Source organism: Lagenorhynchus albirostris, chromosome 12 (genome assembly GCF_949774975.1).
Source record: "Lagenorhynchus albirostris chromosome 12, mLagAlb1.1, whole genome shotgun sequence".
Lineage (NCBI taxonomy): Eukaryota > Metazoa > Chordata > Mammalia > Artiodactyla > Delphinidae > Lagenorhynchus > Lagenorhynchus albirostris.
Window position 1 is genome coordinate 40,866,996 of NC_083106.1, and position 24,440 is coordinate 40,891,435.

The 24,440-nt window shown below is 35.9% G+C and overlaps 1 protein-coding gene across 2 annotated transcripts in view; it reads left to right on the plus strand.

The window, feature by feature from the left end:
- MAN1A1 (mannosidase alpha class 1A member 1) overlaps positions 1 to 24,440 on the plus strand; it is a 170,715-nt gene that overhangs the window by 68,814 nt on the left and 77,461 nt on the right. The window lies entirely within an intron of this gene.

Here is a 24,440-nt window from a genome sequence, read left to right on the forward strand (position 1 = left end):
TATGATATTTCTTTCTCCAGTAGTGCTCAGCAGTTCAGATACAAGCATGGAGAAGGTAGTTGGTGTGTTTTCATTGAGTTTTGCTGGACAGATGAGACAGAGACACCAAAAAAGTTATGGATTTTATGGTATTGGCAAAAAGTTTCATTAAAATTATAGACCATAAAGTCCAAGAATGAGTATAAGACAGTATGAAAAAAAACCGGTGAGTGATGGTTAGAGAGAAAATGGAATGGTTAAATTGCCTGATGTTTAGTTGAAGTAGGATAGTAGAAGTAGCAGTTATTTAGCAGATGACTAGAAGCTCTGGAAGTTAAGGCTATATAGTGGAATATATGAATAAGATATTTAAAAAATAGGGAAGTCTTGAGTGATGTCATAATCCAGGATAACATCACAAGACTGAGTGATTAAGGAGGAATTTTGCCAGAAGCTATCTGCATAGCTTACTGTGCAATATATTTTAATTGAAAAAAAATAGGTCTTAAAAAAAAAAACAACTTTCAAGCATCAGTGAATTATTTTTAAATTTGCTAAGATATAAACACTACATAATATTCATAAATCCATATGAAAATATGTACTGAACAAAGGTTACTGTTTAAACAAAAAAGAGAAGAATATTCATGCAGTATGAAATTTAAATATATGATTGTTGGACAAACATTCGTGACTCTAGAGCCTTAAGAAGTCAGTACAGGTTAGAGTTGGCAGTAGAAATGTAAACAAAATGCATGTTAACTAATTAGATTAAATGCAACTATGTACCTATGCAGAGCTGTTTCTTTTAAGCTATAACTAGATGAAATTGTATCTACAATAAATTTAGTAAATTTGATTGTAGTGATGTGAATTTGTTTTGAATTTCCTTTAGTCCGTTCAAGCTGCTGTATGCTATAGTAGAATACCATAGACTGGGTGGTTTATAAACAATGAACATTTATTTCTCATAGCTGTGGAGGCTGGGAAATCCAAGATTAAGGTGCCAGAAGATTTGGTGTCTCGTGAGGGCCAGCTTCTTGTTTCATAGATGTCCATCTTCTCTAAATGTCCTCACATGGCAGAAGAGGTGAAAGAGCTCTCTAGGATATCTTTTATAAAGGCACTAATTTCATTCATGGGGGCTCCACCCTCATGACCTAAACACCTCGGAAAGCCTCCACCTCCAAATTATCATCACATTGGGGATTAGCATTTCACATATAAATTTTGGGAGGACAGAAACATTCAGTCTATAGTAGGTGCCTCCTAAAGTATGTCTTCTAAAGATTTCATTTACAAAGCTTTCTTGTGTTACCATTTTATGATGTAGATTTATAGTTTATGTATTTAAAGTTTTTTTCTTTAAAATGTTTTAGATGATAGTTCATTGACAAATCTTAGGGTTAACTATTCTAGTAACTTAAGCCATTTCTGATACATTATGAAGTGTTTCTCCAAGAGAGATCTGTTGATATATCTGGATATACAACCATTAATTTTGCATTTGGATGTTCATCTTATAATTTAGCTGGAAATTCTTTTACATTGATAATAAAGTAGACCTAAGCCTTGAGGGTAATGTTTGTTTTTAACTTAATAATTGATCTTTATTTTAATCTGAGGTATCCCATTCCTCTGAAGCAGTACAAATAGTGACTAATTCCAGGGTCCTGCAAAATGAGGAAATCCAAGAGGTTTAATGATATGGGCATAGAACACAAGAATTTTTTCACAGCTCTTTATTATAAACACTTCTGTTTTTCATTTGTGCCATTAGATAGAAGGTTAGGGTTAGACCAGATAAGCAAAAGAGATTGTCACGTTTGTCTTATAAGTCCCATTTGGTTGATGCATTTATTTGATTAATCTTCTTTTAACAGATATTTTTAAGTTCTTCATATAATAATCATGATAGTTGCTCTAATTTATAAATTGCTGCTAACTTCTGTGTTTCAATTCTTATAGCTAACTTGGTATTAAAATTATTAAATAGTGGCTTCTTACTTTAGTCTTGTGTCATGCACTTCCTCTAGTCAGGTAGAAAGTAGACTTATTATTCAATTTAGATTTAACTGTTAATTCAAATAACAACTGTAGCATGTGTGTTGAGTGTTTTTTTTTAATATCTTTATTGGAGTATAACTGCTTCACAATGTTGTGTTAGTTTCTGCTGTACAACAAAGTAAATCAGCTATATGTATACATATATCCCCATATCCCCTCCTTCTTAAGCCTTCCTCCCACCCTCCCTATCCTACCCCTCTAGGTCATCACAAAGCATCGAGCTGATCTCCCTGTGCTATGCAACAGCTTCCCACTAGCCATCCATTTTACATTTTGTAGTGTATATATGTCAATGCTACTCTTTCATTTCGTCCCAGCTTCCCCTTCCCCCACTGTGTCCTTAAGTCCGTTCTCTACCTCTGCATCTTTATTCCTGCCCTGCCACTAGGTTCATCAGTACCATTCTTTTAGATTCCATATATGTGCGTTAGCATACGGTATTTGTTTTCCTCTTTCTGACTTCACTCTGTATGACAGTGTGTTGAGTTTCTGCTATCTAATCTTTATGACTATATAATGCATTATGACTAGACTTAGAATAATATTAACTCAGAGTTTAACTCTGAAGAATTAGGTATAGTGGACCTTAAAGCTCTATCATCTTGTCAGGCTTGCAGTTATTAACCTGTTTAGTTGCTTATGATTCACATCTTTATTCAGCAAATATTATGTGCCACCTATGGTAATTTTGAGCATCTGTTATGTGCCAGGCTGTGTTCTTGTCTCTGGAGGATTCATTGATGAAAAAACTAGACAAAGTCTCTGTTCTCATGAAATGTACATGCTAGTGAGATAAAATATTAAAGGAGTCCACAGTGTAATTTCAGATAGCAGTAAGTGCTGTAAAGAAAATACAATACAATCATGTGATAAAGAGTGACAGAGAGAGGGGTAGGAAGAGGAGGACTACTTTAGGGTGAATTTAGGGCGCTCAGATTGGACTAACACCATTGAAGATTTGGAGAAAATAACATTCTAAACAGAGGAACCCAAGAGTTCTGAGTTTATGGTAGATTTCTTTCTTTTCTTTGGGACAAAGAAGAGGAGGAGGAATGTGATGGTGATGATATTGGTGATAATAAGACCATTTTTTGAGGGTTTATTGTGTGCCAGGTGTACAGTATTAATACTGGAGAGATTTCATAATCTCCATGTTGTAGTTACACTGAAGCTCGGACCGGCTGATTCCTGAGTCATGTAGGAATTGGTAGAACTGGAATTAGACCCTGCTCAGTCTGCGCCATAACCCTGTCCACATATTATTCCCAAAGCCAACAGGGTTAGTACCACAGTCTTTCTTTCTTATTTATTTGCTCATCAGTTCAACATCTAACCCTCATGTAATGAGCTAGCTGCAATCTTCTACAACCAATGAAATCTTCCACTTCCTAAGCAACAAAGAATAACTGATATTTGAAAACTAAACTATGATATGTTAACACTTATGAGTTTATAACAGATTTTTGAAATTATTTGAAATTATTTATTCATCACATTCATGTGTTTTTCCAAAACAAAATTTTCCTTGAATTTTTCCAAATTCTTTGAGTTGCAAGCATTCTCATTTTCCTTCTCTGTGTTTTTATTCTTCATTCCCTCACCCTCTTCATCAGAATAAAATGCATATTGAGGACAGTAGTAATTGATAGCACTGAATGATGTAGATGTATGCAATTTAGAAAAAAGAATAGTATTTTCAAGTTTTGAATCATATTTTCTGATACAGAAATATGAAGGAGAAAGGTAGTACATTGTCATTTCAAATTAAATTAAAATAGTTTGGTTTTATTAATAGACATAAATTATGAAGGTTTACCAATACAATTGGAATGCTTTTATGTAATTAGAAAATTCCAAAAAGAACTTAGAAAAAGCTCATAAATCTACCATATGACAAAAGCACTTTAATAAATTTCTCCTGACTGTGAATAAAAATTTGGAATCCAGTTGCCTACTTGCTTTTTATATTTTACTCACTTAGACAAAGAGAAGGAAAGCTCATATTTATTGTCATATATCATAATAGTAACTGCAAAAAAATGATTAATATATCTACTTCTCATAGTCATTAAGGATTTGCAGTCAACCATTTTCTAGTATGTTTTCTTTCCATTATGTTAACTGTTGTCAAAAGACAAGACTCAAAACCAGGGCCTTGGGTTAAACTAAGATTAGATCCAGTGACCTGGCATTCCTCAAGAAGTTTTTCCATTGTGGAATTTCAAGATGCTACCTAAATAATGGGGTTTAATTAGTACTCAGATAAATGGGTAGTTGCCACACTTTCAAGGATTACCAGTCTCATGTCACCACTGCCTGGCGTGCACTTCCCACTAGTTTTACTTATCCATTCAATGTATTCCCCCCCATCCCCGTGTCCAGACAGATGCAGAATAATCACTGACTCTCCTTATAAATACTCAAAGTAAAATACCAACACTTTGACTTCTTCCTCTCCCTCTTCCCTATCAAATTAGCAAAGACTAAAAACCACGTTAATACCCAGTTTGGTGAGAGTAGGGCAAAAATTTGCGCAGACATTGCTGCAGGGAATGTAATTCAATACAGTTGCTTTGAAAAGCTATTAAGTACTATATATATAAGAAGATCCTTAATAAAGGTATTCATTTAGTTCTAGTTATTCAGCATTGGGGAATCTAGCCAAAGGAAATAATCCAAAATGTAATCATATTATGCCTAAAGCAATTAATGAATATATTTTATATACTCAGTAAATAGGAAGAAACATCTCAAATATCCAATAGTAAAAGAATAGTGGAGCAGATTATGGAGTGCCCACATAGTGGCATGTTGTACAACCATTAATTTTTTTTTTTTTTTTTGCGGTACGCGGGCCTCTCACTGTTGTGGCCTCTCCCGTTGCGGAGCACAGGCTCCGGACGCGCAGGCTCAGCGGCCATGGCTCACGGGCCCAGCCGCTCCGCGGCATGTGGGATCTTCCCGGACCAGGGCACGAACCCGTGTCCCCCGAATCGGCAGGCGGACTCTCAACCACTGCGCCACCAGGGAAGCCCCAACCATTAAAATTTATGCTTGTTTATTTACTGACATGGGCAAATATTGATAAGTAAAGCAAGATATAAAATTTAATATGTATATGATTATTTGTGACCTTCACCCATTTCTCCCACCCTTCACCCCTCCCATTTCTGACAACTACCATTCTGTTCTCTGTATCTATGAACTTAGTATTTTTGTTTGTTTCTTTGTTTTCAGCTACAGAAAACAGAATAACGACATAGGAAATTATTCTTAAATGTAAACAACATTTGCTTATAATTGGTATATGATCTTTCCCCTGTCTTTTTGTTTCTCTATACTTAGGTTTTTCACAGTGAACTAGTGCTAATCTTATGATCAGAAAAAATTAAAGGAAAAATTGTAATAAACTTGAAAAAAATCCTTACCAAACTTTTTCCCCTAGGCTTCCTCAGGATTTAGTTGTTCTAGCCTTTTTTAAGGTTTGAATTTTTTTAACTTGTCTTACAAGAATCCAGCTTGTGAAGTCTTGAAAGTCAACTTTCTCTCTTTCTCTCCTTTATCTGTTTCATAAAGAAAATGGCTTTACTCAGTGATAATTGAATTTCCTTCTTTATAGTCTATTTATAGATTTCCATTTCAGATGGTGGATTTGTTTACAGCAACATCCATTAGATGTTAATATCATCCTCAGTTCACATGGAAATGGAGGTGACACAAAGCTTAAGTAAACAGATTGCTCATAAATCCTTGCACAGTCTTAGATCTAACTACTTAGTCTTTGTATTTTCAAGAGCAGTTTAAAAAGATAAAAGCTAATTATAGTAACAAGATATTTTTGTTACACACACACACCTATCTAAAGTGTGATACAAAACAGTATGTAGAGTATTTCATACCCTTAAAAAAATATATGTTCATTGGAAATCTCTTTGCATTTTCCATCCTCAACCATTTAAAAGCTGAAAGAGTGGAATTATTTGTGATTATTATTATAGAGTCAATAATAAAGTTTATGTCCATTACTAACATAGAAGGAAATCTGGGACTACTGAGGCATTTGGCACAATCTGTGACTTTGTCTTTCTGTACAGGATCTAATTGAAAGAAGGTATTAGGGAAGACGTAGCAGAGAGCCTTTTTCCTGTTGTTACAGCAGTAGATATCCCTTAAGAAACTTCAAAAGCAGGCATGCTTGTTAGAAGAAGAAGAGAGTAAGAGAAAAGCTGTTCAGTAATGAGTCAGGGAAAAAAGAAAACCTTGTCTGAAATATAAAGGAGGTAACTATAAAGAGGGGAACGTATAGTCTACCAGACACTCGTGAGAGTTCTCAAAGTCTAGATTCGCTTTATGATGGAAACCCAAGGTAATTAGAAACTGTATTTTTTAAAATTTGTAATATTTTCCCTTATATTTTAAAATCTAAAGCAAATATGGCTATATGGCTACATGATATGAATTGCTAGAGCTTGCTTATGGGTACACAGATATTGGAAATTTCTATATTTTGAAATACTTTATTTTTAAAAACTGTTTGGGGGAATCCATAGATGTGATGAGTAGCCAAGTGTCTTCTTTCACTGCACTCTCTTCTCACCCTAAAACTCTGCCTCTCCTTCCATTTTTGAGGATTAGCTACTTACCTGTGATCCTATAATTGGAGTAGACGTCTGTGTAATGATCTGAGGCTCTCACTACTTAAAATTGTGTTTCTAAGGAAAGTTGCCATGTTTTGGACCTATAGGTAAACCATCTGCAAACAGATGTCTACTTGAAATATTCATCATATTGGAGACATCTACCTAGTGAACTTAAGTAGCTCTTATGGAGTAGAAGGAACATTGCTCTTAGAATCTAGAATCCTGGCTCTCAGACCCTGTTTAGTGGTTGACTCACTGCATTACCTTGAGCGAGCCATTTTATCACTTTTCAGATTTTTTTCATTAAAGTAATGGAATATGAAATAAATGTCTTTTAAGCATCTGCTAAATTCAGTGTTCTGAAGCTATGATACACTGATTTTCAAGTTCACAGAATGTTATAAATTGGAAGAAGAGTGTGTGGGAGAAGTTTCCTCCTCATAACTCAAAACTTCTTAACTTACTTTTGGGTGTAAGCACAGTGACTCCTTCTGATGAAATGTAGATTGGTGCTTCATGATATATGATGTTTAGGTAGTCCAGATACGTAAATACCTGGAGTGAAAAAGAAGTAAGAAAGTTGGGCATCTTTATGCTCTGGAAAAACCTTGTGTCCTATGGAAGAGAAATTGGCTGGTTGATAGTGGAAGGGAGATGCTAAAACTTAGAGAAGCACTGCAAAGAGAACAATAAACTGCTATAGACACAAGCAGTTAGGAACATGCACTGATTCTTTACTTATGAATACCTACAGTCTTAACTCCTTCCTTACCCAAAATGTGAACGCAGATTGCTTTCCATTATAATCAGATCTCCCATTTTTAATGACAAACTCAACAAGAATTTTGGCAGCGGTAGCAAGAAAGAAAAGGATTTATATACAGCAAAGCTGGCTTTCAGGTGTAAAGGACACAGGCAAACAATTATCTGCATGCAAGAACTTGGGGAATATTGTTTCCAAGAGCTCTTCCTGATGAATATACCAAGCAGCAAGCTTCAGACAACCAGAAGGCCCCATATCGTGTGACTCCATTTTTATGAAATGTCCAAAATAGGCAAATCTGCAGAGACAGAAAGTAGATTAGAGGTTGCCTAGGGCTGAAGTGGTTGGAGGAAACAAGGAGTGACTGCTAATGAACATGGTGTTTCTTTTGGAGGGATGATAAAAATGTTCTAAATATTGTGAGAGTCAATTTAGTATGACTATACTAAAACCAGCGAAATGTATACTTATGGGTAAATTGTATGATGAAAGTGTTAAAAAGAAAAACATTGTAGCTCTGAATTTTAATTGAAAATATTAGTAAAAACTTATGAGATATTTTATCTTAAAATATATAAATATGCATGTGTATCTGTGTGTGTGTGTGTGTGTGTGTGTGTGTGTCTCCCCTGAAAAGGCCTAGGAACAATGAATCATCCCTAGCACCCAGATTGGGTCTTGAATTCCTATTTCTTACTAACCACGGTTTCCTGGAGAAATGGCTGAAATAGAAAATTTACAAGATTATTCTGAAACATCTTACCAAACCAGGTAACAAAGATGCTGGCGAAGACTGCTAGAGTAATGTAAAAAGGACACAAGGGCCAACTTAAAAGAGGCTTCCTCCAGCAGAAGATGAGCATTTTGAGTTTCAGTAAAAATAAGAAGTGTAACAGATTAACACCCATTAAGTATGTTTAAGTTGGTAACTTCTTAATGATACTAAAAAGCAAAAACAATTGGTCACTTTCAAAGAATGACAGGGAAACAATTTATTACCTTGAAAATTGAATCAAGCCTTTGACTGTGTGAACTGTATCACTGGAAACCTATAGATAAGCCAAGTATATGTTAATAAAATTATTTCTGTTAATAAACGAAAGTGAAATGATAAAAGTAGAAGCTCACGCATTTTTACAACCCCTGATGAGGTAATGGATCCAGGCCATGATTATCAAAGCTGCTGACTTCTCAAAAGGAAAGCAAACCACATGTGTGCCTCCTGATAAAAGAACATATCACCCGGAGTCTTGTCAAAGGGATCAAGTCTCTGGATCCAGCTTCCAATTTGTCAAAAATACGGTGAGAAGAATGTGTTGAACTGCACTACGCATGTGCAGAATGAGGCTCCTAAGGTTCAAATGACTTAAATTTGTCCAGATAAATTATAAAGAAGTGAAAGGGGAAGGGGGGGGCTGTGGTTTAAAAAAGGCTTAGAAGTAGTTTTTGTTGTTGTTATTTTTTAAAGTGGGCAAGACTATCTGTCGTGTCGAAGGATGTGCTGTTGGTTGATAAAGAAATATAAGAGAATAAATGCCAGGATGTGGTTACTTTTGGAGAGAGGGAAAGAGTAACGACTGGGGCAAGGCACACAGAGGGCTTCTAGTGGGGCTGACGAAGTCCTGTTTTTTGACCTGGATGATAATTACTAGGATGTGTGTCTTGACACTAGGCTATGCATTCTGTAGGCATGTGTGTCGTGGGTGAGAGGATCTATATCTCTGTGTGTCTTTTGAATTTAAATATGTTTTTAAATAAATCAGTAATAAAAGAGATTGCCCAGAACAACAGTCAAGCTTGGTGAAATGAGTTTTGGATCTTGGGATGTATTTTGGATCTCTTTCTCTCTCTAAAAGAATATTTAATGCATTTGCATTAGCGTGATGTGTATAAATTAGAGATCATATTTCACATGTAGAACAAGCATAATTCAAATGTACATGTAAATATTCTACATGCCTTAAAGTTCTGGTTGAACAGGTATTTTAACTTAACAGCATTCATCTTTTTACTTTATGAAACAGATTACCCAAATAACTTGAAACAATTTTTCATTTACCACTTTTAGTAAATTTTCAAGTCAGAAACATACTATATACTTAATAGGATGCACTATGATATGACATATATTGTATAGAGAACACTAAACAATTTTTTCATTAATTCATTCTCATTTTACAGCAAATGTTACTTTTGTTCAGAGTTGTTCCAAAACTTGGTTTCAGCAGTGTGGAGTAGTGGTCAACTGACAACCACGGGCTCTGGCACCAGCCTGTAGCATTCAAATCCTAGCTCTGCTTCTTGCTGGCGTTGTGTGAACATAATTAGGGGTGATAACCTTTCCAACCTCAGAAGCTTGTTAGAAGGATTATGTGACTTAGTAAATGAAGACAGAAGAGTCACTGGAATATATTGAGTGCTATATAAGCATCAGCTATTTATTACTTGGCCAAAGTCATTTATGCATTTCAGTCTTTGGGAAATTATATGGCTGAAAGCCTACTTAAACATTCTCATTCCTAGCATCCCTGAACTTGGGCGTTCTTACTAAATGATTGTGTTTTCTCAGAGGTTCTCATCCTATTTAAGCAGCTTAGTATGGGGCAGTAGTATAAACAAAGCACGTTGTTCACATTTTATAGTTTATGTCTGAATATTCGCTTTCAAATACAGTTAGCATGTTACAGGTAACTTGGAGTGAAATCTCTTTTATGTTCTTTTTATCTTGAAATGTTATCAGTTCACAGTATAAGTGTATATTATTGCAAGAGCTATAAAAGAGGAAGATGTTTAGGAAAGGAAGGGAGGCAAGAAAGAAGGAAGGGGGGGAAGAAAGAAAGAAAAAACTTACGGGGAAAAGGAGTGACCTTGAAATATTTGATTTGCAATCCAGTTTAACGAGATGCATGTGGTCTGTGATTATAATTAGCTGTGTGATTATTTTATTCACCTATATTTGTATTTCTTAGTGAAAAATCTTTATCATGACATTTCAGATGTAAAAAGTTATTCAACCAGCACAAAACCAGTATGTTGATCCCCTCCACCCCAATTCTAGATTCTAACCAATCATTGACAAACAAAGCTTAGCCTGTGTGGAAAGAGTTTGGAAAGGCCTTAGGAAACTTAAAAATGTTTATGTATTTAATTTTTCCAAGTTTTCTGAGGAATCTAGACATCAAGAAATATTTACATATATCCACTAGTTTCCATTTCTTTCCTGTTGATTTCCTTATTAAGAACTTTAATGAAAAAAAGCCCAAAATATAGCCTAAGAAAATTGTACATAAATCTTCTTCACAGTGTTAATACGATCCATGCCTCATTTTACAGATATTTCTCAATTACATTATTTCAAATCTACAGTATTGGCCTCTCACAGTTGAAAAATAATTGTTTTATTGTTTTTTAATGTGTTTAACCTTGTATGACCAGTCTTACACTAAAACAGGATAATTTTACCTGTGAACTACCAAAAATAGATACAAGAACTACTTTACATATAAATGGCCCTTTAAAACAATACTATTGTGTGCTGATTTGCCACAGGGTCCGTATGAAGAGAGAAAAAACTAATAAATGCAGTGTTGTGAACCAATAATTAGATTCTCAATGTGGTGTAAAGTACTCACAGGAGGTTCGTTCTTGGCCTCATAAATTTGACCGTATCTTTCCATTCTAATGCTATTAAGTGACTTAGAGACATGACTTAACAGCAAAATAAGTTCCTAAACCACAGTGGCAAGCACATAAGACTGAAATTATGCAGTGATGACTGCTACTCATTTAGGAATTGGCTGTCCCACTTGCTGTTAAATATCAGGCGAGCAGCAAATGGAGAGTTGGCGGTTAAACTGCAAGTTCAGCATCACATGGCTTAATACTTCTTGTGCTATTTGTGAAACTTGAAGATTATTAAAGATTTTTTGCTTATTTCACTACAGAAACAGTATACATTATACCTGTGGCAATAAATATTTTTATTATTCTTTCCAATCAATTTATTTCCCATTCGTACTGAATTACCTGAGTTCACCTAGTTCAATGCTTCTCAAACTGATGTGTATCATATTTCCCAGGAAGGCTTATTAAAACGCAGATTTATGGGCCCCACTATCAGAGTTTCTGATTCTGTAGATCTCAGTTGGGGCCTGATAATTTGTATTTCTTATTTCTTACAAGTTCCCAGGTGATCCTGATGCTGCTGGCTTGAGAACCACTGACCTAATACCATGAGTCCCTCCTCTTGCAATTAACAGGATTCCTTTTTTTAAAAAAAAAAGAACTAAGAAAATAGACATCCAGATTTGGCTTTCACCATTGTTTGCAAAACCATGTCATAATTTGCTGGATCAAAAATTGAGGGCTTTCCTGGTGGCGCAGTGGTTGAGAGTCCCCCTGCCGATGCAGGGGACACGGGTTCGTGCCCCGGTCCGGGAAGATCCTACATGCCGCGGAGCTTCTGGGCCCGTGAGCCATGGCCGCTGAGCCTGCGCGTCTGGAGCCTGTGCTCCACAACGGGAGAGGCCACAGCAGTGAGAGGCCTGCATACCGCAAAAAAAAAAAAAAAAAAAAAAAAAAAAAAAAATTGAGGGAAACATTTTCTCTATTGGGAATTATAATAAAGCTCTTTAACTAAAATCTGACAGATGTATCAAATTGAGCATAAGCTATGTGGGGTTTCATTTATATTAAGGACAACTCCAGTTAAATAGAGTTGCCCTGCAAATAGAAGAGTCCTGTCATAATCCCTGAGGAATGTGTGACACAAACTTCTATCATTACTCTAATACATAATGAAGATTTTTTAAGAGCCTTTTGAAATCTTATTTTCCCAAAGTCCAAGATCCATGTTGGACTTGGCCAGAATTTTTGTTTGTTTTTCTTTTTTATCCCTAAAAAAAAAAAAAAGAGATAGTTTCCCTTTTCTAACCCTTATAAAGAGATAGTTGCTTTTTCCCAGGGTCTTCAGTCGTTGTCTTCAACGGTACTGTCTGTAGTGATAAAATTAGGGCCATAGTAAGAATACCCCACTCTTATTCTATTTTGTTAACAGATGAAATTTTCAGTGTTCATGTCAAGTTTTAATCCAGTGCATTGCTGTTTGTTTATTGTTAAAAGAACTTGACTCCATTTCCTTTGCATCTTGACTCTGTGGGTCTGCTGCCTGGCCCTTCAGCTGGATTGTGGGCTGCAGCGCACCCTCCATTACTTCAGATTACTCCCCTTTTATCCGTGATTGCCATGTCTTCTACTTGTTTTCCAGTTTCTTTGAGATATAACTGACATATAACATTGTGTAAGTTTAAGATGTGCAAAGTGTTGATTTGATCACTTATGTATTGCAAAATGATTACCACAGTAGGGTTAGCTAACACCTCCATCACCTCACATAATTATCATTTCTTTTTTGTGGTAAGAATATTTAAGATCTACTCTCTTAGCAACTTTCAAGTATATAATATATTATTGTTAACTATAATCACCGTGCCATGCATTAGATCTCTAGAACTTACTCATCTTCTATACCCTTTGATCAACATCTTCCCACTTTCCCCATTCGCACCTGCCCCCCTCCTCTAGCAAGCATAATTCTACTCTACTTCTATGAGTTCAGCTTTGTAAAATTCCACATATAAGTGATATTATACAGTATTTGTCTTTCTTTGTCCATGAGTCTTTTTAAAAGACTATTCCAGTGCTTTCTGTTGGAGCTGGTTCTTTTTACAGATCTAATTGGTCAGTTCTTAACTACTGTAGGTGATTCCCATCTGAATGATAACCTTCAAGATGTTGACTAGTCACACACACACAAATGTACATTTTATTTACATAGATCATATTGGGGTAAGCCTGCTTGGTCTAAAGCTGAATTTGAGATCTTCAAAAACACCTAAATGATAACTTTCTCTACAGTTTTGTACAATTGTTTTTCCATATATCTGATACCTTTGCCAATTTTACATGGTCAGACTAATGGCAAGGATTTGTCTGATTACCTTGTGAAGTACTACAACATTGTATTTGTCTTCATTTTCTTTTTGGAGAAGAAATGGAAGTTATTACCTGGGCCTTCCCTGTATATCATAAAATACTACTCTGTGAATGTTTTTCTGTTGTCACACTTCAAAAATACGTGTTATTAGGAATCATTGACCACAACTCTCTCGTTTACTTATGTATTCCAGGTACCTTGTGCAATTTAGCATGTAGTTCATAAGCACTCAATGAATATCTGTTGAATAAATGAGTTGACATCTTTAAAAGGTCAAAATTACAGAGCAGGTTCCTTTTTGGAAGCTTATAATTTAGAAAGTTTAAACTATGTTAAGGGGTGTGTGTGTGTGTGTGTGTGTGTGTGTGTGTGTGTGTGTGTGTGTAATCGCTTTAAAATGCATTCAGATACTACAAGAGTGGCCACAATTGACAAGATAAATTATGTTTCATATTAGTTATTATTTATGCTCATATTTTAAAGAGGAAGTGTCTCCCAAATTATTTCAATTGATATATTCAAAACTCTTCTAATATGAAGAGTATTGAGTTATGTGACATTTTGTATTCTGATGATGATCATTTTTAATAAAAGGCATTGTTTCATTGAATTACTTATGGTACTGTAAGAATATAACACTTATCTATTAAAAACATAGTAGTGCTATCGTGAAATAGGGTATGTGAATATATTTTAAAACCTCTTCATTTAAATGAAAAATATTTAAGATGCTTTCAGTCAAATTAGTATAATCCAGGGGTTCACAAACTACAGATGTGCTCATTCATTTACATTTTGTCTGTGGCTGCTTTGACCCTACAACTATAGTTAGTGAGTGAGTGAATGAGCGAATGCCCTCTGACCAGAAATTCCACTTTCAAACATTCAACCTGAGGAAATAGTCATGAATACAGATAAGTATGTACAGAGATATTTATTCACTGCTGTTTGCAACATCAACACAGTGGAAACCTAAGTGTCAAATAATAGGGGACTGGTATCTAAGTTCTGACATATCCATACACTAGTATACTATATAGCTGTTTTAAAAAAGATGTTGCAGAAATCTATGCATTGATGTAAAACAGGAGTCAACAACCGATAGCACAGATTCAGTCTGAGACCTGTTTTTGTACTACCAGAGTTAAGAATGGTTTTACATTTTAAAAGATTATAAAAGAAAAAATTTAAAAAACATGAAATATAGAGAATGTGCCTGGCAAAGCCTGAGATAATTACTATCTGACCCTCTACAGGAAGTGTTTGCTGACCTCTGAGGTAGAATGATGTATTTAATGTAGATTAACTGCGGATGAATTTAAAACATTACAAAATAGTATATGTGGGAAGATGCCATTTTTCAAAAGAAATGCAATCAATACCATTTAGAAGATAGATAATTAAGATGTTAACAATAATTGTGTTTGGGTGGATAGGATTGATGGGGCTCTATATTTTTTGTCTATTTGTCTAATTTTACGATTTTTCGATAATGAGAATATATTCATAGTAGAATAAGAAAATTAAAATTTTTAATTTTGGCATGGGAAAAAGAATAGGGAAAAGAGAAATTCTCTGAGTTATAGAATGCAAAGGTATGTTTCTCTATTCTGTAGATGAGGAAGCTGAGGCTAAGAGAGATTAATCAACTTGCTTTGGGGCACACAAACATAAGACAGAAATAGCCCTGCTTCCAAATTTTATGTCCAGCAGCATCACCCTTTGATAACTTGAAATGTTCATCCATCAACTGACATATGAAATTATGAACTCTGTGCCCAGAGGCACTTTGGAGGTATCCATGTATAATAAATAAATAAAGGAGGGTGATGCAGAAATCAAAAAACACCAGTTAAATGGGAATAGATGCACAACCAGATAAGTTTACATTTGCTTAGATAGAATGAAAAAAGAGTGGCTAACATTTTACATTTTTTTAAAAAAAGCAAACAAAACCTATGTAGACATAGGTATTTAGTTTACTTTGTAAACTTACAAACTATTACTCCTAAATAACATACTAATTAGTTGCTTTTTCATACCTATAGAGTTAGTAGTTCAAATGTAGTCATCTGACAGAAAAGAGGGCACGTTTCCTGAAGCTCACACCCTGCACTGTAAAATAGACACAGAAGAGACATTTGACTTATCCTCAGGCCCTGGTACAGACAACTGTTTACAAAATTAGGCTGCAACTTGGAAGGAGAGCAAATACACTACAACAGTGAGAAGTCTTCATTGTAATTAACGGATAGCTAATAACAGAAGGAAACAGTAGGATTATAGAAAGCAGACGTAAAAGCTCAGCAGTTTTTGGACAATTTAGTGTGTGGACAAAAAGCCTGATATGCTTAAATTATTCCTGAGGGAACCAGTATCTTACAGCAAAGAACAATGATGATGATAACTATTATGCTCTTTCAAAAGCACGTGTGCATTTAATCACAATCATCTTGTGATTTGGAAGAATGATCCCTATTCACATATTTAGAAACTGAGGCAAAGAGGGTGTTAAGTGAGTTCTCAAGATTGTACAGCTCAGTCATCTGATGACCAGGAACTAGATCTTCTAGCCTCAACTCAGTGGTGGCATGTGATGCTGATGCTGAGTCATCAAGACAGGATTCATGTAATTGCACTAAATCAAAAGAACAGATAAACGTGTTTATAAAACCTATACAAATAAAAAGGTTAAACTATAAACATTTTGATGCTCTTTAGAAGTGAGATTCAGTATCTGGAAAAATTCACTAGCAGAGAATGCCTCATAACTCAAAAATGCCAGACAATCACAATATATTTGCATAAATGAGGCTGTTTTCTTTCATTTTCTTCCTCTTATCTTTCTTTTGAACAAAGGTTTCTAAGCCTGGATTTTGTATATATCAAATGATTTGTGATGTTTACCTACAAATGTAATAATAAACAAAGCAGTCCCCATTTTAACATATGATATCACATATTAACAACCTTTGTGTGGTAGTTTCCACAAATTCTGTTAGAAATAATAGCCAGATAGGGTATGTGTTTTCATAATTCTCTGTCTCTTTAGCAGGCATTATGTTTTCTTAAAAAAAAAAAAAAGAAGAAGAAAGAAAGATGTTTTCTTTTTGGTGTAAGATGTATGTTCAGGAACTATGTGGCATACTTACCTAATATTAAATATTATTAACAATAGACTGCATATTTTCAAAACGTTATGTTGGCAACTTGCCCATTTTTTAAACTTAAATTGAGGTGGAAAGATCAGCTCAAAAATCCATCTTTAAGCCCTGTGTGATGACTTGAACTATTATGCTGTTATTTACTGTTCTTGGGCCAATGCTTTAGGAGTTAGAACATCTAAGATAACACAGTGTGCAGTACACCTAACGATAATTATAAGAGTGAGAGCTATCTAGCCATTGGTTTTCCTCTCCTTTTCTGTGCATTTTTAACTTCCATATCGAATGTATGTTAGAAGAAGGACATACAACTTTCTATTACCATACTATTTCCTTTTCCCCAGCCCCACCTCTGCCCCATTTATCTCTAGAGCGCATGTAGAGAAATTTTCTTCTTGAGGAAACATTATTTTAAAGGACCCTAATTATTTCTCAAGGTCTTTCCTTCAGACAGCCATTGTAATGTTTCTTGGTGTTGTCATTTATGTATCTTTGCCCTTACAACTCAGAAAATTTCCATAACCAATGAGAACCACAGCCTTTCTCCCTGTCCCATCTCTCAGAATCCTGATGATTGAGAAATCCTTCCACTTGTAAATGGGAGGCAGCAAAATGGTAAGTGTTGGGACTTTCTTGACCCAACTCTTGTGCTCTTTTTTTTTTTTTTGCGGTACGCGGGCCTCCCAATGTTGTGGCCTCTCCCATTGCGGAGCACAGGCTCCGGACGCGCAGGCCCAGTGGCCATGGCTCATAGGCCCAGCCGCTCCGCAGCATGTGGGATCTTCCCGGACCGGGGCACGAACCCGTGTCCCCTGCATCGGCAGGCGGACTCTCAACCACTGCGCCACCAGGGAAGCCCACTGATGTGCTCTTTTAACCAACCCTTTAACTTGATAGTTAAGGTCATTAGCTTGCCTTCTTTCCTCTGTTTCTTATCATTTTCTAGAACTTATTAATCTACCTCTCTCCCCTGCTCTCAGTCAGGCTCCTTCTTCTCCCCTTCTGCTTTATCTCCTATCCTCCACCCCATTAACCCAGAGTGTGCACAAACATGTATATACTCACCCCCAAATAAACACACATCTGTACCCACAGAAGTTTTGCTCTCCCCTATCACCTAACTCAATCTCTCTTTTTGTTTTATTTCCCTAGTTATAGCCTATATCACTCTGTTTATTCTCTACTTATATGTTGCTTCATATTGTTTTTTCTGGTGTATGTTTTATGTTTATGTAGTTTTATATGGCTGATTTGCCTTCCTGGTTGTAAGCTCCTTGAGATCAGGGATCTTATTTTTCTGGTGTATCTCCCTTACCACACTGGGAAACATGTAGTTAAGTGCTTCTTAAGTCTGAAAACCACTTCCTATGGAGCAGGAAAGTACCTTAGAAAGTGTCTTATCTAGTGCCCTCATTTTACAAGTGAGAAAATGAGAGAAGTGAAATGACTCATCTTTATTGTGGCAGAACAGGTGAGTAGTAGACCCTGAACTAGAACTCGGGCCCTGTCGTGTGTGTGTGTGTGTGTGTGTGTGTGTGTGTGTGTGTGTGTGTGTGTGTGTGTGTGTGTGTGTGTGTGTGTGTGTGTGTGTGTGTGTGTGTGTGTGTTGCCAAGCCGCCTTGACTCTGGCTTACACTCAGGGAAAGCACTGGACCACTTCCAGGAGTAGGTGGCATTGGTTTCTGCCCACACGGATGCTAGTGATGTCGACCTTGAACAATAGCCTGAAATTCTTCCCAGTGTTTCTCCCCATTTTTCATCTTGCCCTCTTAACTTTATGAAATCTTCCCCACTTGAGAACTAGGGAAAGAAATTGAACCCTCAGGAAAAAAATAGTGTCAGGATATAATTTTATTAATTCATTTATCAACATTTATTCATTTTGACTAAGGGATAGTATAAAAGCAAACTTTAAAAAAGTTTCACTAGCTGTTAATTTTTTCATGAGAATAAATATCTTTAAAAAGCTAGCTAAGTCTAAAACGCCTGTTCACTAAGAGCATCCTACATCTAGATTTTTTGAGTTATATTTATCAGAAGTTTTTTCTTTCACTTACACTTTGTGCTTTCATACATTAGAAAGTCTAAGGTACAGTTGTATTGATTCTTCTTGGTTATAACCTATGATTACTGGCAGGTTAGCATGCATATATCCTTGTTATTTTGAATAAACAAGTTGGGGAGATTTTAATGCTTTAATATTTCAGAAAAGTGAAGAATACTCTCTTCATCTAATGGCCTCGAGGCTAAAAATTGAATTGTACTGAATCACAGGGAAGAAAAACAAAACAGTTGACAAAAGTTCTCATCTAATTAAATTTATAAATTTAAAAAATGAAGTTCATAATGCAGTTTGACAAATACAACAAATCATTTAATTTAGAAAGACTTCAGTTTAGGGTTTTGATTAATTAAAGAGAGAATGCACAAGTTAGAAAGAGGCAGTGAAAGATGTGTACACACTTACATATAAGGGACTCACAGGGGAGATCCCTCCAGATCAAAAGAATTACGTGTATCTGAGATGGTATGAATCTGGCATTCACTTGGCTATAGCTGTCATCAAACCATCCCACATCAGAGCGTTTAATTAGGGGAATAGGGCCTCTCTGAACCTCAGTTTCCTTATCTGTAAACCAAGATTATTTAGATGACCTTTGATGTCCCTTCCAGCTCTAAATTTCTCCTGGATTAACTATTTTTATATCTTTATTCAAATATTTAGAACTTTTAAGGTTCCACTCTAAATTGAAAAGCCAGAGTAGCTCAGTAAGTACTTATTGGTTGGCCCATATTATGTGCGTTAATCAACTCAGCTAATGATATGTGGGTTATTTCAGTTATTTTCAGCCAAAGATATTTATCAGATCTACGGTAAAAAGCTGAAAGCTTTTTTTGTGCTGAAAGCTTTATGTAGCAAAAATGAGTAATAGGTAAACTCTGCTTGTACTAATGGGGAATTAGTGTTTGATCTTTTAACAGTGAAGTTTTCAGCATGAGCATTTGAAGAAAGGCTTTGATATTTTACGTTTCAAACCGAACCATGTCTGAACTGAAACTAGTTCTTTCCAGAACCATCTGTTCTTATTCATTTCTTCTTTCCTTACTCTTTGCTTTGGTGTGTAAATATTCTTGTATAGTTCTTCAGGGATCTGCAAACTAGAAAGGCAAAGAAAGCCATACATCTTGTTTACAGCCTTGTCTAATCCTATCTGTAAGGGTAAAGTAAAAAGATAAAAGATTTATTTGGTAGGTTCTAAAATCTGAAGTTTTTTTAAACTTTTGATCAAAAACAGCAGTAAGACTGTGATGATGTTATTTAATTATAATGAAAAGATAGAGTTTAGGTATAGTCATTTTGAAACTCTTAACTTTAGACCGTAAAAGTTTTTATTTACACCTATTTATTCATTACATGCTTGAAAGATTATTTTAGAAGCTATTTCATAACATTTTACCACCCTTCTTTAAGCAAATTTTATTAGTTTTGATTTTTTCTGTGAATGTAATCAGAATCTCCATAATGCAGAATCTTTTTGAAGATTCCTTTTGAGTCATTAGATATCTGCCCATTTCAAACTGATTGGTGCAAGTTGCCCAAAAACCCTATTCAGTTTTAATGGTCATTTTTTAAAAAATGAGTATGTCTTCTATTATCAGCACAGATTACATTTTATTACCTGTCATTTTTCATCTTGCCCTCTTAACTTTACAAAACCCACCTGCCAAATATAGGTACCAACAAACCCTGAAAACCAAGATTGACTAAGAATTGGGTGGCAAATTAGCACTTTCTATCTAAAAAATTATGATAGTTTTGTTTTTTTGCCAGTCTCATTTTAGTTCTAGCTTTGTGACTCCTGATACTAGTTTTTTCAGGAATAAATCAAAACTAGAAATTATCAGCCGGGCTCTCCCATTTCACTGGGGAAGCTGAGAACCAGAAAAGTTAAGTGATGGGTCCAGGCCTCCCACTGAACCGTAGTAGAGCCAATCCTAGGATCCAAGTGCTGACCTGGGTCCAGTGCTCCCTCCAGCATGCCTGCCCCATTTGAAGGGGCAGTGAAGTACCATTTAGTGTGCTTTTTGTGGTCATTTACTTTTGAGCACATTATCTAAGATGTGCTAGTTAAAACTTAACTGCTCTTTAGAATGATTTGTGACATTTCTCTTTCATTCTTTTAACAATATTAACTTTGTTAGCTAGTTTGGAATTTTATTACTCACCATTTTGGGTAGAAAGATGCTCTCTTTGAGAATCTGGATTCCTCCTCCAAGTAACTAACCTCTTCGTGTCTCAAGAGGAGGTAACAAATCAAATATTAAGAATTGAAATTGATTTAGGCCAACTATGATTTCATTTAAAGCATCAATAGGTTAGTTAATGTTTTCATCCAAAAACTATTTTGTAATTGTGCCCAAGGTTGAGACTGCAGAATACTTGATATATTTATTTGCAGACAATAAAAACTCGTGGAATAGAATAGAACACTTTGCAAATACTAGAATATTAGTGGTTTCTCATTACAGTGCTCCAGATATATTTATTAATATTTGATTGATTCATTCATTTATTAAATGAACATTTATTGAGTACCAGCTACTTTGCTGGATGCTAGAACAAGATAAAGTCCTGCCCTCATGAAGCTTACATCTAGTGGGGTTGTCAAACAATCAACAAGCAAGCAAATAAGATAATTAGGATGTGATAAATAGTGGGATGGAAATAAGCAAGGTGATATATGATAAACAATACATGAGAATGGCCAACTTTATGTGGGGTTGTTAAGAAAGACCTCCCCTAAAAGGGGACTTTTAAGTGGATTCTTGAAGTTAAGAATGAACCAGGCATGCAAAGAGCTAGGGAAAGGGCATTGCAGCCAGAGGAAACAGCAAAGGCAAAAACCTCAAGATGGAAAGGGTCGCTGTTTCCTTCCTGTCTGTTAACTGAGATTATAAAAACTTCCCACCTACCACTCATAGGAATAATGTGGAGATATCAATAAATTTAATACAAAATGACCAAATTTGGGTTGGATATGTATAATAGACAATGAAGGAGAAATGGAGATTTTTTTCTCTACGACCTTGGAGAATGAGTGAATTTGGATTGGCCAACAGGAGGCAGAACAGCGTGTTTCAGGATGAGAGAACTATGTAAATAAGTATACTAAGATGGCATGATACATGCACACAAAAGATAGTTATGCAAGAAGATGGAAGTGTTAACTGACCTTGTTGTGGTAATCATTTCACAATATCTACATGTATCAAATCATCATGTGTTACACCTTAAACTTACACAATGTTGTATGTCAATTATATCTCAATAGATCTGAGAGGAAAAACATTTTTTAACAAAGATACTACGGTAGACTGAACTTGAATGAGTACTTGAAACCCTGAAGACTCAAGCTTCAGCCAGGATGATCTTTGAAAAAATAGAAGATAATAGATGGTCTGATTCATAGAGGTCATTGAAAAGTCAGTAGATCATTTCTGACATGACATTTCATACAACAGAGGGAATTATTATGGTTTCTTGAATAAGAAAGTTGTATGGTAAAAAGAGAAATCAGATAACATAGATACAGATTAATGGAGACAGGAGGGGAAATCCTGGAGAATGGGAAACCAGGTAAGAGGACCTTCTTTGCTCTCATGCCCTTCATAGTACCTGGTGATGAAAATATGAATGGACTGTGCTTGTATCACAGAAAGGGAATGGGCTGTATATGTGATGTTGCCAAGAACTTTAATGTTGATGCTTAATAACTGAAGAGAGAAATCAGAAGTCAAAATGCGTGCTCTCTTGAGCCCCAGGGACTGGCTGACCAGTAGTGTCAGTGATGGAACTAGGGACATTTGCCTTGGACATTAAATGATTGATTTCACCTTGGATATCTTAAGTTCCAAAAGACAACAGGGTGCCCAGATTGTGATGTGAGCACAGAAGTAGAAGTGCAGAGCTAGAGTCAAGATGGAAAGTTGAATTTGGGAATGCAATGATGCGAACTAAAGGCTTAGCTCTTGAGAATGAATGCTTTTGATGAAGAGTGTGTGTTTGAGGGTGGGGGAGGCATACATGTGCGTGCACATGCACACACGAACACACACACACACACACACACACACGTATTGGGTTGGCCAAAAACGTCATTCGGATTTTTCCATAACATCTTATGGAAAAATCCGAATGATCTTTTTGGCCAACCCAGTATATTTGTCTATAAAAATACATATTCACGCACACAGAGAACCCAAGTAGAACGTACCAAAACAGCAGCTGGATTAAAGAAAAGAAAGAATTTCAGGCAGTAAATAGGGAAAGTTCTTGGGGAAATACCCTTATCATTTTACCATAAAAACTACCACTAACCTTTTAGAGTGATGACTTTGTGTCCTAAGGTCTTTAAATATAATAGTTCATTCAGTTTCTTTCCACAACCTTTAAAATAGCAAATGCTATTGTTATCCCCAATTTATAGTTGAGGAAGTTTAGGCACAGGTAGATTAAGCAGTTTGCCCAAGATTATACCCAATTTGAAGAAGTAGAGCTGAGATTCCAATATAGGCATTGTGTTTTCAAAGCCTGAGCCCTTAACTCCCATGCCATATGGCTGTAATATTCATGATGGTGTTTTAATTACAAGTCTGACTTCTGTCCTACGTAAGTTTCTTGAAAAGGAGTTAATTAATTAACAGTTTTAGAAGTTGGGTGGAAATTAGAAAGTCAGCAGATGGCTGGGCAGTGATTGGATAATCCCTTACGGCAGAAGAGACCTTGGAATTCTCTAGGGCATGACAGAGACAGGAAAGGAAGAATATACCTTTTGGCTTATTTTCTTTGTCCTCTTCTTCCATTCACCGTTTGCTGTTGAAACAGGAAATTGTCCATTTCAGAAAGAGTTATAATAATAACTTGTGGGGAAAAAATGGTATCTTTATTTTTTAGTTCCTTATATACTACAAATGTCTGTGTCCTCATTTGTATTCCAGGAATGCTAGTTTATCTAAATTGACTGCCAGCCAAATTCTTACATTAAAACTGATTATTTCCTCAACTTTCATTACAAAGTAAGAGTTAGATTCCAAAAGAGTAGGGTTTCAGAAACAGTGTCAATATCAGTATTACTGAATTCTCCTCAGCCCCGAAGCCCAGTGCCTGGATTTCTCTGTGGGGAGGCTTGGGTCTTAAAGAAGGAGTTAAGGACTGAAACCCCTTCCTCTGGACACACAAGGCTTCTTTGACAGTGGCTTTAATGAATGCTTTCCCTTGCTGGGAGAGGACTTTGCTTTCATTCTCCATGCTTTTCAGGGTTTCCCCAACCTTTCTCACATCTCCCTTGTTTGAGGAAGAGGCAGAGGCAATAGTAAGCTCCCAGCCCACCATGCTCAGTCATACAGTATGGCAAGGAGAAGGGACAAGGCTCCTGCTTGCTGCCACAGCTATAATGGGGAAAGCTGTAGCAGTCCTTCCTTCAATGAGTAAATTAACTTAGTGCTTTTCTTTGGACCTAAAACTGTGAAGGGATGTCATCTAATGAATCTTCCTAAAGCACAGTTCTGCTCAAGTGAACTGGCTGCTCAGAAACTTTCAATATTTTTCCATTTTAACAGGATAAAATTCTTAGCCTTACATTTATGAGCCTTCATGATTTGGGCCTATGCTATGTACACCTGACCTTATTTTCCAGTATTCCCCCTTTTTGTGGACAGGGAAGCTGACTTATTCCATTTTCTTCTGCAGGCCCCCGCTTGCCTGTGTCTGTGCTTACCTTCAGGGATGCCCCTCCACTCCCCCCGCCTCAGCCTGTCTCTAGCATTATTAA